Source organism: Notamacropus eugenii, chromosome 2 (genome assembly GCF_028372415.1).
Source record: "Notamacropus eugenii isolate mMacEug1 chromosome 2, mMacEug1.pri_v2, whole genome shotgun sequence".
Taxonomy (NCBI): domain Eukaryota; kingdom Metazoa; phylum Chordata; class Mammalia; order Diprotodontia; family Macropodidae; genus Notamacropus; species Notamacropus eugenii.
The window spans coordinates 322,103,699-322,118,006 of record NC_092873.1 but is presented as its reverse complement, the minus strand read 5'-3'; positions in this window follow the sequence as shown (position 1 = coordinate 322,118,006).

Genomic DNA, 14,308 nt, shown 5'->3' with positions numbered 1-14,308 from the left:
TCTAAGGTGTCTTAGCTACCTGCAAGGGCAGGATTCAAAGTGGGCTGGATTTGTTCTTCAGTCACTGCACAAGTAAATAGGAACCCTACCTCATATTACAAATATGCGCCCATGGAAAGACTCAGGCTGAGTTTCCTCCGAGCCGGTGCCTCACTTAAGGCTAATCTTTGAGCGCTGACCTTGAACCTTCTTTTCAAGAGAGAAATTTGACTTGCTATTGAATAACGAAATGACCATTAAAGCCATTGAAGTCTTGAGTCAAGAGGAAAAAATGCAACTTAAAAGGAGGAACGTGTTATCAATAATTTTATTCACATGAATATAGCTTAACTCAATGAGAAATGAATTCTCTTTTCTTGTTTATTTCCTGAACACATCTGCAAAAACTGTTTTCTATTGAACAAATCAAAGGAACCCATCTTTTTCAAGGAGCCTAAGTAAGTAGAAGAATGTGCATTAAAGCCACATTTGTAAAGGATTCTGCAGAAGAAAGCAAAAAAAAAAAAAATGTCATTTGAAGAGGCCTACTGTAGAAAACACTAAAAAGATATGAGCCAGCCCTTCAGCTCATCAAGTATACTTCAGGGCTGGCTAAGTTGCATTTGACACACTTGAAAGAGCTTATTTGATTGGACAAACAGATATTATAAAGGAGGCAGAGGGGGAAAAAATCCTGAAAAATGTGGTAGGATGAGTGTTTGCTTATTTGGAAACACCCCCCCCCCAAAAAAAAATAACCCAACAACAGCAAAAACAAATAACATTCAAATTTAACATAATATCCAGGCTTGATAAATCATCTGTGAAGTTATAGGTGGACAAAATTGAACATTTTGAGTTAGTTTGATAACATGTATCTGTGGAGCTCCAGGAGAGGTTCTTGTAATGCTGAGTGCGAGATGTATTTTATGTAATTCTAGAAATGGTTGGATCAGTTTCAACTCATGCTTTCTTAAAGAATTCACCTTTGAGGTGAGATTACTCACAGGAAGTTTCTAGTCCAAGAAGAAAATGTCTTTTCTGTCTAAGGATACAATATCCTGGAGTCTCTGAACAGTTTTGTTTTTTTTTTAAGAGCTCAAAATAATTTCTTTGTAGCTTGAGGTTGGGAGGGAGGAAGAAGGACAAATGCTCTTGAAATTGATTCAAATGCATTTAAAATACAATTTCCTAGAAGCACGAAGGTACTATGTATATTATTAATATAAATATCTAGAATGGGTCTCTTGGATAAAAAGATATTTTGGACATTTGTGTAGAACATAAATGAAGCAGTTTTGGCTTCAGTGAAACCATCAGATAAATGCAACAGTTGGTACAAGCCAAGTATTCTTGAAAAATCCTTGCAGTGGTTTAATGACATAAGCAGATGTCTATAATGTTCCTCACTGGTTAGGTATATGTTAGAATAGGAGGTTAATCATATTGTAAATTTTACCTTGTGTTTTTGAATGTTATTACATTTCAAAGAATTATAAACCTATTTATATAGGCACACCAAAATTTTATGAGTTGGATAATACGTGGAAAAGGATCATAACAATGAATGATTAAGTTACATTGAACATAGAAGTAAATTTAATTAGCTAGTTAATCAGTCTTTAAGGGCAAAAAGCCTAATCACAATGAATATATGTATAAGTGCATCTAAAACATATTGTATAAAAAAACAGCTAGGGAAAGGCAAACTAATATTAATGATGAATTTAAAACCACTTTCTTCTCATCCTTCTGCCTAGCATGGTGCCTGGGACATGTAAATAGACACTTAAGTACTTACTAACAGATTATTGCAAATACTAATCCATTAATGGTTAAGCTATCCCTAATAATAGATGAGTAGTATAATGCTTATAGATAGGAAAGCTGAGGTATAGACAAAAGACTCGTGTGACCATCATGGAAATTAGTGGGAAAGGTAGGTATTCATTTTTATACTAAGAAGAGACAGCTAGGTGACTAAGTGGATAAAGAAAGCACTGGACCAGGAAAACCTGAATTCAAACCCGACCTTAGACACTTAATAGCTGTGGGACCCAAACAAGTCACTTAACCTCTGCTTTAATCCACCAAAGAAGGAAATGGCAAACCAGTCCAGTATCTTTTGTCAAGAAAAATCTCAATGAAAAGTATGGTCCATGGGGTGATAAAGAGAGTAGGACGTGACTAAACAGCAACAATTATACCAGGAACACAAAGTATATGTCACAAAAATTGCACCGAAGAGATCAGAAGTTCAAAAGGAGAGAGAAAAGCAGGACAGCGTAGAAACTATTGAATCTGTTACTTGTAATTTATTTTAAAAACATGCTATATGTAATAGAGAGCCATGTAATCCTCTTTTTCTATTCTTTGTGTAGAAAACCCCATGTTTTCTGGTACTTCTCAAGTTATGAATGATAAAAAATAAAAATATGTTTAAATGACATGTATTAAGTATTATTGGTCAACATGGATACTTAAACGGAGGCAGGCAGCTCAGCTGCCACGTACCTTCTCTGGTAAAAATCATACCTGACAGAATAATGACACAGAAATTCAATGGTAAACTATAGGGAGTGACATTTTCCTCCCTAAAACTGTCCATTCAGTTTTCTAGCTGCCATTTTGCACAATTTTAAATGGACACTGAATGAGGGCCACCAGCAAAGCCAGCACTAGCCCACATAAATAAGATGGTACCCTCCCAGCTCAACCAAAGATGGGTCAGAGGCATGCCAAAGACATATGTAACCAGCAACACTATATTTGGAGGCAGCAAGAATGGAGGGCTCTTCAAAGAAAGCCCCAGGGTATAAGAAAACCCACTGAGGGGACCTTGGAAGCCAGTGGAATTGGTAATAATCAATTCGGGTGTGGCAACACTCAGTCTGACACAGCCGAGGCCTGTGGGCTTTGAGGTCCCTAACACTTTGTCCTGAGAAGCCAGGGAGGGCCTTGAAGATCTAAATGAGAGCAACCAGGGCAAGGCCAAACAGAGCCAACCACCCCATACGTACCAGCACAACAGCAGGTAGAGATAGTTCTAGTGCAAAGCCCCAGTTCAGAGGCTGAAGGTGGAGAGAGGAATAAATCAATGAAAATAAACACCAGTATAAAAACCTAACACAAATCTAGAGATCCCCCAAAAGAAGGGAAGATAGCTTCATAACAATTGCATGCAGAAACTTAAATGGAAAAAAATAGATTTTCCACAAAAACTACATGAATATTATGAAGAAATGAAATGAGAGGGGGGGGGGGGAATGAAATACATACTGTGGAGGAGAGAATTAGCAGGAAAATAAGTCGGTAAAAAATGGTAAATCTTACTTAAGAAATGAACTCCCTGAAAACCAGAATAAACCAAACAAATTAGTGACGCTATGAGAAAGAATGAAACATTAGAACACAACCAAAAGCCTGAAAAAATAGAAGTGAATGTAAAGTATCTGATATAAAAAACAACTGGTCTAGGAAATAGATCAAGAAGAGATAATTTAAGAATCATTGTACTCTCTGAAAATCATGATTTAAAAAAAAACCTATTAGGATATCCTATTTCGAAATAAATGGAAACTGCCTAGATTATTAGAACCACAGAGCAAAATGAAGCTAGAAAGAATCTACCAGTCACCTTGTGAAAGAAATCTCAATGGGAAAAGACCCAGTAATAGACAGTGTAGTCCACATCATACTGTAAGCACTAAGAAAGGAGTTCAAGTACTGAAGAACCATAATGAGGATCATATAAGACTGGCAGCTTACAATATAAGAGAAAGTCTTGGATAACAATAATCAAAAGGTGGAAAAGAATGGGTTTGCAATGAAGTAGATACTTAGCTTTATTGAGTATAACTTTACAGGTTAAAAAAAGATCTTTAATGTAATAGAGGACTTTCAAGCATTTCTGATGAAAAGAGAAGAGCTGAGTAGTAACTGAAAATATTTAAAACACTAGAGTCAAGAGAAATCTAGAAAGGAATTATTTAGGAGGTCTTGTACGGTGATAAAGGACTAGTAATTTAATCTAATTTTGGAGAAGAGACAAGTCTGCCTTCAAAGTGTTAATGTCTTCAAGGTGTATTGAGGAAGTTAAATAAGAAAAACAGGGTGGATTCTTTTTGTTCTGGAGGTTTAAAGAGCAGGAAGAAAAGGGAGGTGAAGCTTACTATTTCAAATAAGTGTGGTACATGAGAAAAAGAGTATACAAAATGGAGGAAGAGATGGGGAGAGGGGCATCAAGCAAATGTCTTATCTAAACCTGATAAAAGAGGGTTGAATGACACAGGCACACGTACAAGGACTTTTGTATAGAAATGCATCAAACTCAACAGGAAAATAGAAAAGGGGCAGGGAATGATGGAGGAGTTAAAAAGAGGGTAGAAATAGTTTGAAGCAAAGCAAACTTACTGTTCCAGAAGAGAGAGAGAATTAAAGAGAGGGAGAGAGAAATGATTAGAAACTAAGGGATTCCCATTAATTGAGGAATGGCTGAACGAAATGTGGTCTATGATTTTATCAAAATATTATTGTGCTACAAGAAATGATAAAAGACAATTTCAGAGAATACTCGAATGTGTGAACTGATGCAGAATAAGTGAAACAATTTTTTATAAGGACAACATTGTGAAAAACAACTTTGAAAGATTTAGGAACTTTGATCAAAGCAATTACCAGCCATGTCTCCAGGGGACCTGTGATGAAGCATATTGCCTGCCTCCAGACAGAGGGGTTAAAGTTTCAGAGTGTAGAAAAATACATACATTTTGAGACTTGGCTATGGTAAGAATTTGTTTTGTTTGACTATGTTTATATGTTACTAGAGTTTTTTCCTCTGTTTTTACTTGGAGGTGGGGTGAGGGGAAGAGTTTAGCAATAGTAATGTTACCTCCTGCCTCTCCCCCCAAAGAGAGCCATTGAAGCATTTTTTAAAAATTGTTTTTAATTTATGGAATAAAGCATATCCATAACAGTACAATGAAAAGATGATTGTACATGAAACAGCAAATTTACCATGCACAACTTGCTATTCTATTCAAACACACAATAAATACTGAAGCATTTTTAAAATGCATGGAAGAACGTTCAATTCGAATCACAAACAGGTCAACTTTGAACGTAATCTGTTGAATTATAAATATCAAGTATGATACGGAGATTCATAGTTTCACATATAATCTTCTGTGTTCTGCTATATATATGGTAATGCTCCTAGTGTGGGGTTTAAATTAAGAATTAATTTTTAAAAAGCATATGTTACAAAGCATACAAAATCGCTCTTATTTTCCAGATAACTATTTCATGATTGCAATAAAAGGAATCTGGATAAAGAGACTAATACAGTGTATAGTGTAAACCCACAGAAGTTTACATATTGAGTGTATAATAAAAGTGTGCTGTAATAGTAAGAGCAGCAGTATGCTGGAAAATGTTTCAACAACCTGCTTTTTTTGGGGGAAATACATGTAGAACATACTTTTAACTTAATCTGCATGATTAACATTTTCTTCATCACTTTCTTAAGTTTAGACAATCAACCAAACAATAAACCAAGCCTTGATTTGTAAGATATTTCCTAGGTATAAGTGCACACTCTGAAAATTTAACAATCAGCTTTCTAGTTTGAGCTGGCTCTAACACCTCCCTGACTGGTCCTAGACAGAGATGGATTAGAATCTGCACTTGACTAGCTCTGTTATTGTGGCTTTGAGCTTTAGTTTCTTCATTTATGAAACTAGACTAACAATATTCGTACTAACTACTTCACAGGGTAGTTTGGGGGCTCAAATTTTGTAATATGTGTAAAATGCATTGAAAGACCAGATCATTCTATAAATGTCAGTTATTATTACTGTAAGGACCCACTTATATCCTTTTGTAACATGTATACATACAGATCTATATTTTTCAAAGTATTTTGTGTGTAAGAGAAAGTATATCTAGATCATAATGAATACTTTTTGACTGTCTCATGATACACATAGAACATAGTTCATGAATTATGCCTCTGTGTAGTAACTCCATTTTCAAGGATGCTTAAAAAAAACTCCAAAACACTTTTTTGTTTTCAGCAGAAATATTATCACATGAAAATACTTGATGAGCCCAAATGCTAGAACTACAAGACTTTTGAAATTAATTAACAGCTGTTAGACGAAAGTCTAACCCAAATGGAACCTCTTATATAAACAATTTTGGGAACAGAATCAGTAAACTCTGAAACACAATTCACAAATGTACTAATTACTCTTTCTTTTTGCGGAAGCCATCTCAGTCATGTATTTATATATATATATATATACATATATATATACATATAATATATTATATTTATATAGATTTATATAATATATTCACAAAAGTTTCAGAAATAATGGATTAGAAAATTATGCTGCAAACCTTATTTTTTTATTTTTCATTTTTACCTCGTTATCATTATTAGATCTGAATGAACTAAAACATGTATGTGCCATCCATGTCAAAAATGCAGTTTTTTTCTCTATCTCTAGTCCTTTGACTTTTTGGCAACAGATTGTAGAAATGAATTCTAGGGTAAAATGCAACGTGTTTCCCTCTTTCAGCGCCTCAAAGGAGAGGTATAATGTGGGCCTTATGGAAAAAAAAGAATAGTAAGAATAATTAACAAGTACTGCTAAATCATCACTATCTGGAAGATTTACTTGAGTTCTTCTAAACTATCATAAAATCGTTGTAGAATGGCTGTTGTTATCATAAGCTACATTATCAAAATAGTGACAGAAGCTTCTAGGTGGCCCAGTGGGTAGAGTGCTGGACCTAGAGTAAGGAAGACTTCTTTTTTTTTTTTTATTTAACTTTTAACATTTATTTTCACAAAATTTTGGGTTACAAATTTTCTCCCCTTTTATCCCCTCCCCCCCCAAACCCAAGCATTCTAATTGCCCCTGTGACCAATCTGCTCTCTCTTCTATCCTCCCTCTCTGCCCTTGTCTCCGTCTTCTCTTTTGTCCTGTAGGGCCAGATAGCTTTCTTTACCCCTTAACCTGTATTTCTTATTTCCTAGTGGTAAGAACGTAAGGAAGACTTCTGTTCAAACACAGCCTCAGCCACTTAGCACCTTTGTGACAGTTAGGCAAGTCACTTAACCTCTTTGCCTCAGTTTACTTATCTGTAAAATGGGGATAATAATAACTTCTACCTCTCAGGGTTGTTATGAAACTCAATACAGATAATACTTGTACAGGGCTTTGTAAATCTTAAAGCGTTGTAGAAATGCTGATTTATTATTACTTTACAGTTTATAGAACACTTTTATATGTATGCTGTTGCATTTATCCTCAAAACTGTCTTGTGAAGTAGGTAAGACAGATTGCCACCCCCATTTTACAAATGAGGAGACTGAGCTTCAGAGATTGTGAAGTGACTTGTCTAAGGATACAGGGCCTAGATTAGAACTCATGTCTTTTGCCATCTATTTGTCTATTGATCTATCACATCACAGTGCCTCCCAATTTGTTCTATATATTGTGCCAATTAGCATTATTTTCCTTTTGCAAAAAGTGACTAACAATCTTCTACGTGCTTTTTTGAACAGGATTTGTATACTGTTAATTTAACAATAAAAAATCATCCTTGCTGTTCCTGTTAGCTCAATGTTTCTTGTCCTTTATTGTGACAGTTTGGGCTAGTTCAACTTGGAATAACTGGTAGTTGGGTTCTGGAGTGCCAAGGAGTAGCTGCAACACTGCACTTTTATATATTTTTCATTTTTTCATTGTTTTTTTTAGAAGCTGAAGCTTTTTTAGTTGTTTGCTACAGTTATCACCACTTTACATTTCTTTTGGCTCTTAAAAGCCTTTTTCATGATAGGGTCACAATCAGATTTTCTTGCTTCCAGGATAAGTGCCTTGAAACACTCTCAGTTTGAAGGACTTGTGAACCAAGGGAAGAGACTATCTACTTTAGGGCCATCCTTGAGGAGTAGGGTGGAGGTGGGTCAGGAAGATGCTCATCTGGGCTCTGCCATCTTAAAAAATATGTGCTTTCTAGTATAATATAAGCTTCTTGTGAGTAGGAACTGATTTTTATTTTCATTTCCATTTAAACACAGTATCTTATACATGGTTTTTGTTCAGTCTTGTCTGACTGAGGGTTTTCTTGACAAAGATACTGGAGTGGTTTACCATTTCCTTTTCCAGTATGCCCCTGTTTTATAAATGAGGGACTGAGGCAAGTAGGAGTTAAGTGATTTGCTAACGGTGACACAGCTTCAAAGTGTTTGAGACTGGATTTGAACTCAAATCCTCCTGACTCTAGGCCCAAAGTTCTATCAATTGCACCACCTAGCTCCCTGCCTTGTATATAGTAGGTAGTTACAAATGTTAACTGGATTAGATTGAGGGCAAAGCTGTTTCAGTGTGTTGGGTCCCCAAGGACCTTATTCATTCTAAAATACTAAGAACAACATCTAATAGTAGGAAGACCATAAACCTGAATGATTTGCTCAAGAGTATATAGCAAATCCGGCAGCTAGGTGATTCAGTAGATGGAATGCTGGACCTCAAGTCAGGAAGACCTGGGTTCAGATCCAGGCTCAGATACTTAACTAGATGTGTGACCCTGTCATTTCAGTTTCCTCATATGTAAAATGAGTTGGAGAAGGAAATGGTAAGCTACTCCAGTATCTTTCTTAAAAAATCCCCGAATGGGGTCACAAAAAGCTGGATGTGATTGAACAACAACACATCAGATTAGTGGAAGGACAAAGTAAGATCATACTGTCAGAGATGTAGAGTCCTAGATTTAAAGCTGGGACATTAGAAATCTTCTAGGCCAATCCTGTTATTTTATAGATGAGGAAATCAAGGCCCAGTCAGGTTAAGAGTTTGCTGCAGATGATCTACAAAGCTGGCATTTGCAACCTTTGATCCTTTCCACTATACCTAACCTTTTGACACAGTTCAGTCCAGGAGCTAGTGCTTTCATTGTTAAACTTTCCTATTTCTCCTCATGCTCCAGGGCTCACTCTCTCAACTTGTATTTGAACTGGTAGGTTAGGTTACTAGGGCATGGATGGTTACTTTTCCCCTTAAGGTTTTAAAGGTAACCCTGAGGGACTGGGGTAGTTTCTGGTATTATATAGCACTCAAACTTGTGGGAGTTTTTTTCTTTCATTGATTAGCCTTAGATATCTATCAGACTTTATTAACTTTTAAGACTGGATTTTTACTAAGATGGCAGAGTAGAAAAGAATTATTATAAATATTTCCCTGAAAAGTCTAGCACATATAAATTCCAGGAGGAACTGAACTCAACAAGACAGTGATCCAAGACAATCCCAAAGAATTCATGATGAAAAAGACTATCCACCTCCAGAGAAAGAACTGATGAGGTCTGAATGCAGACTGAAGCATATTTTTCACTTTATTTTTGTGTGTGCTTTTTTTGTCCATGTTTTCTTTTATAGCATGACTAATATGGAAATATATTTTGCATGACTGCACATGTATAACCTATACCAATTGCATACTGCTTTAGGGAGGAGGGAGGGGAGCAGTAGAGAGAATTTGGAACTCAAAATTTAAAAAAAATTGGAAGTTTACATGTGATTGGAAAAAGATATTATTAAAAAAAAAGGTGAGCTCAGTTTTAGAAAGCTCAGGTGGCAAAATAGGAAACTCACAGCTCCTAGACTTTAAACATTTTTTAAAAGTTAAAAAAAAAATTAAAATAAGTTTTTATTTATGTAATGTTTTATAACACTCTATTTTTCCCTCACATACTTTCCCTTCCCCTTTTCAGAGAGCCATGCAACATAATAAATAGTATTTTGCAGATAAAAAAGAAAAAGGGGAAAAATCTGAAAAGTCTTCCAGAGTTATATGAAATAATAATGGAGAGAGTAAGCATCCTTGGGAATGGGAATTTGGAAAGATGTATTCCTGCTGCAAATGATACTTGCTTTTGATAATATTAAAAAAGTTCCCTTTGTGTCTACACTTTGTAGTTGTGTTTTTTTTTTAGCCTAAATCTTTTGTACTTTGTCAGGCTTTTAAAAAATTGAAACTACTGAGTAATCCTAGTTTAAATCCACCTTGACCATAGTGAGTGAATGCTTGGTTAGATGAATAAGTATAACCTTTTTGACAGGGTTTGCTTTTAAAATTTTAAATTGATAGTAATGAAAGTAGTCTATAGTTCTTCTTGTATATCTCTTATAATTTATCCTTTCCTTATTTAGGTATCAGGACTACATTTGTCCCATAAAAGGAATCTGGTAAGGAGTTCTTTCTCAGTTCTTGAGAATAATTTATATAGTGAGGATACTTTTTTGAGTTTTATGGTTCAGTTGTGTTGTCTGACTCTGTGTGATCACCACGGACAAAATTTCTTTTCATAGAGGCTGGAGTGATTTGCCATTTCTTTCTCCAGTGGGTTCCAACTGAATTGAAGCAAACAAGGTTAAGTGACTTGCCAAGAGTCACATAGCTAGTAATTGTTTCAGACTGGATTTAAACTCAGATCTTCCCCATTCTAGACTAGTGCTCTATCTGCTGCACCATCTAGCACCTGGTAAAGATACTAATTATTCATTAAAGGTTTTATAGAATTCTCATGTAAACCTATCAGGGCCAGGAGCTTATTTTTTCCTTTCTAATCCCTAGTTCTATTTTCTGTTCAAAGACTGGGTTATTTGAGATCTCCATTTAGTCTTGTGGTTTGGGTATTTTACCTTTTTGAAGGTATTATTCTATTTCCTATCCTCAGTTTTGTTTTGTTTTGTTTTGTTTTTTTGTATATAACTATATACTAAAAGTTCCAATTCTTTTTATTTCTTCCAGTTTTGCTTTGATTTTACCTTGCTCATTTACTATTTTGTTGATTTGATTTTCTGCCAACTTCTTTTTAATCAGACTATCAATTTCATAAGTCTTAAAGAACCAACTTTTAGTCTTATTATCATTTCTGTAGTTTTTTTCTCATTTATTTTTCCTCTTTTTAATATCTTCTCTTTTGTGCTTATTTTGGGTTTATTTGTTGACTAATTTTAAAAAACGAATATTTAGTTCATTAATCTTTGTTATCTACCCCACTCCCCCATTTTGTTAATGTATATTGTAGGGCTTTGATTTCCCCCAAGGACTGTTTTACTGAATTGATAGAAGTCCTTTTCTCTCCTTTGTGTGGGGCCCTCATGATATTTTCTATACATATGCTGTAGCTTTCTGTTGCACTCCTTGTAGGGTTCTGAAGCTGCCTGTGCTTAGTGTGTCTAGATTTAGTTTGGCTTCGGATGCAGATCATGCCATCAATTACTGCTATTTTGGAGACCCTTCTTTGGGGATGAGAAATCCTAAATCGTCTGACCTTTTGAAATCACAAGGTCATTCTCTGTTGTTAGGCCTAGAGGCTCTTTTCCCAGTTTCCTTTTAGGAAATTTTGGTTGGGCTGATCGTTCTTCTGGGCTCACCCTCTAGTCAAATGCCTGCATTCTTGACTACCTTTCTTATTTTATCTAAGACAGGGCATGACTTTGAATTTCCTTTAAATAATTCCAATATGCTTCCTATGCAGTATCATTTCATTTTATCCAATGGTTTTCATCCTTTCCAACTGATGAAGAACTTTTTTCACTTTGCCTTGAATTGATTGATTGATTGCTATAATAGAGATGGTCTCATCTGATTTAAGGGGGAAGGTGCATGGTGATTGATTTGATTAGTACTTTCCCCCCTTTATATGGCTTTAAAAATGTTTATTTTTTTTAACATTCATTTTTAAATTTGGAGTTTCAAATTCTCCCTTTTCCTCTAGCCCCACCTCCATTCATTGAGAAAGTAAGTAAGCAATAATAATACTAGTTATACATGTGAAGTCATACAAAACATATTTCCAAATTAGCCAGATTCCAAAATAAGTAAGCAAGAAAAATAAAGTGACAAAAATATGCTTAAAGTCATCATTTGGAGTTCATGAGTTCTCTTTCTGGTGGTGGATAGCATTTTTCATCATGAGTTCTTTGGAATTGTTCTGGATCATTGCATTGATTGGAGAAGCTGTTACTGTATACAGTGTTTTTCTGGTTCTACTCACTTCACTTTGCTTCAGTTCATATAAGTCTTCTCAAGTTTTTTGAAAGCCTCCTCCTTCTCATTTCTTATAGCATAATAGTATTCAATCAATCATATATCACAACTTATTTAGCCATTCCCCAACTGATGAGCATCCCCTCCTTTTCCAGTTTTTTGTCACCACAAAAAGAACTGTTATAAATATTTTTGTACACATAAGTCCTTTCCTATTTCTTTGATTTTGGAGGGGATACAGACTTCATAGTGATATTCCCAGGTCCAAGGGTATGCATAGTTTTATTGTCCTTTGGGGAAGGCTGGGGAACCTGCATCCTTGAAGCCACATGTAGCCCTGTAGGTCCTCAGGTGTGGCCCAAATGGATTCAGTCAAAGGCCTCAAGGTGACAGGTTACCCACCCTTGCCTCCAGGTATAGTTATAACTTGTTTTCTAGAATGGTTAAATCAGTTTGCAACTCCATCAATAATGCACTAATGTACCTATTTTTTTCCACATCCCCTCCAGTATTTGTCATTTTCTTTTACTTTCTTATTAACCAATCTGATAGGTGTAAAATGATAACTCAGAATTATATTAATTTGTATTTCCCTAGTTATTAGTGATTTAGAGCATTTTTTTCATATGACTATTGGTAGATTTTATTTCTTCTTTTGAAAACTGCCCATCAATATCCTTTGAGCATTTATCAATTGGAGAATGTTAATTTTTTTTTTATAATGTTTGGGTGCATGCGTGTGTGTGTGTGTGTGTGTGTGTGTGTGTGTGTGTGTGTATGCAAAAGCCTTTTTAATTTCACAAAATCAAAATTATCTACTTTACCTCCTGTGAATGTTTTATCTCTTGTTTGGTTGTGAATTCTTCTCTTGTCCATAGATCTGACAGGTAATGTTTTCCATGCTCCCCAAATTTGCTTATGGTATTATCCTTTATGTCTAAGTCATGTATCCATTTTGACCTTTTCTTGATATATAGTTAGGAGATTTCTATGTCTAGTTTCTGCCAGAATATTTTCCAGTTTTCCTACCAGTTTTTGTTAGATAGTGAATTCTTGCCCCCAAGGCTTAGATCTTTGGGTTCATCAAACACTAAATTACTATGGTCATTTACTCCTATATATTGTGTACCTAATCTATTCCTCTGATAATCATTGTATTTCTTATCTAGTACCTGAAAACTGTGATGATTACCATTTTGTAATATAGTTTGAAATCTGGTACTGCTAGGCCACCTTCCCTCACTTCCCTTCCCTCACTTTTTTGGAATGATTTCCTTGATATGCTTGACCTCTTGTTCTTCCTGATAAGTTTTGTTATTATTTTTTCTAGCTGTATAAAAAATTCTTTGGTAGTTTGATTGGGACACTGAATAAGTGAACTATTTTAAGTAGAATTTTCATTTTTTTATATTTGCTCAGTCCACCTATTACAACGAATATTTCTCCAATGGTTTAGATGTTTCTTTATTTGTGTGAAAAAATGTTTTGCAATTGTGTTCATAAGTTCCTATGTATATCTTATCAAATAGACTCCCAAATATTTTTATATTGTTTATGGTTTTTTAAAGTGGAATTTCTCTTTCAATTTCTTCTTGCTGGATTTTGTTGGTAATTTACAGAAATGCTGATGACTTATGTGGGTTTATTTTATATCCTACAAATTTGCTAACATTGTTAATTGTTTCAGCTACTTTTCTAGTTTATTCTCAAGGGTTCTCTAAGTACACTATCATATCATCTGCAAAGAGTGAGAGTTTTGTTTCCTTGCCACCTATTTTTATACTTTCAATTACTTTTTCTTGTCTTACTGCTATAGCTAGCAATTCTAGTACAATACGGAAAAATAATGGTGATAATTGGCATCTTTGCTTTACCTCTGATCTCTTTGGGAAGACTTCTGCTTGATTCCCATTATAGATAATACTTACTCTTGGTTTTAGGTAGATACTACTTATTTTAAGCAAAGCTCCATTCCTATGCTTTCTAGCGTTTTTAATAGAAATGGACATTGTATTCTGTCAAAAGCATTTTCTGTCCCTATTAATACTCATGTAATTTTTGTTGTTTCTGATATTGATTTGGTCAGTTATGCGGACAGTTTTCCTAATATTGAATTAGCCATGTATTCCTTGTATAAATTCCACCTGGTTATAGTATATGATCTTTGTGACATGTCGCCATAATCTCTTTGCTCTAGTATTTTACTTTAAAATTTTGCATTAATATTCATCAGGGAAATCGGCTTATAGTTTACCCCCCTC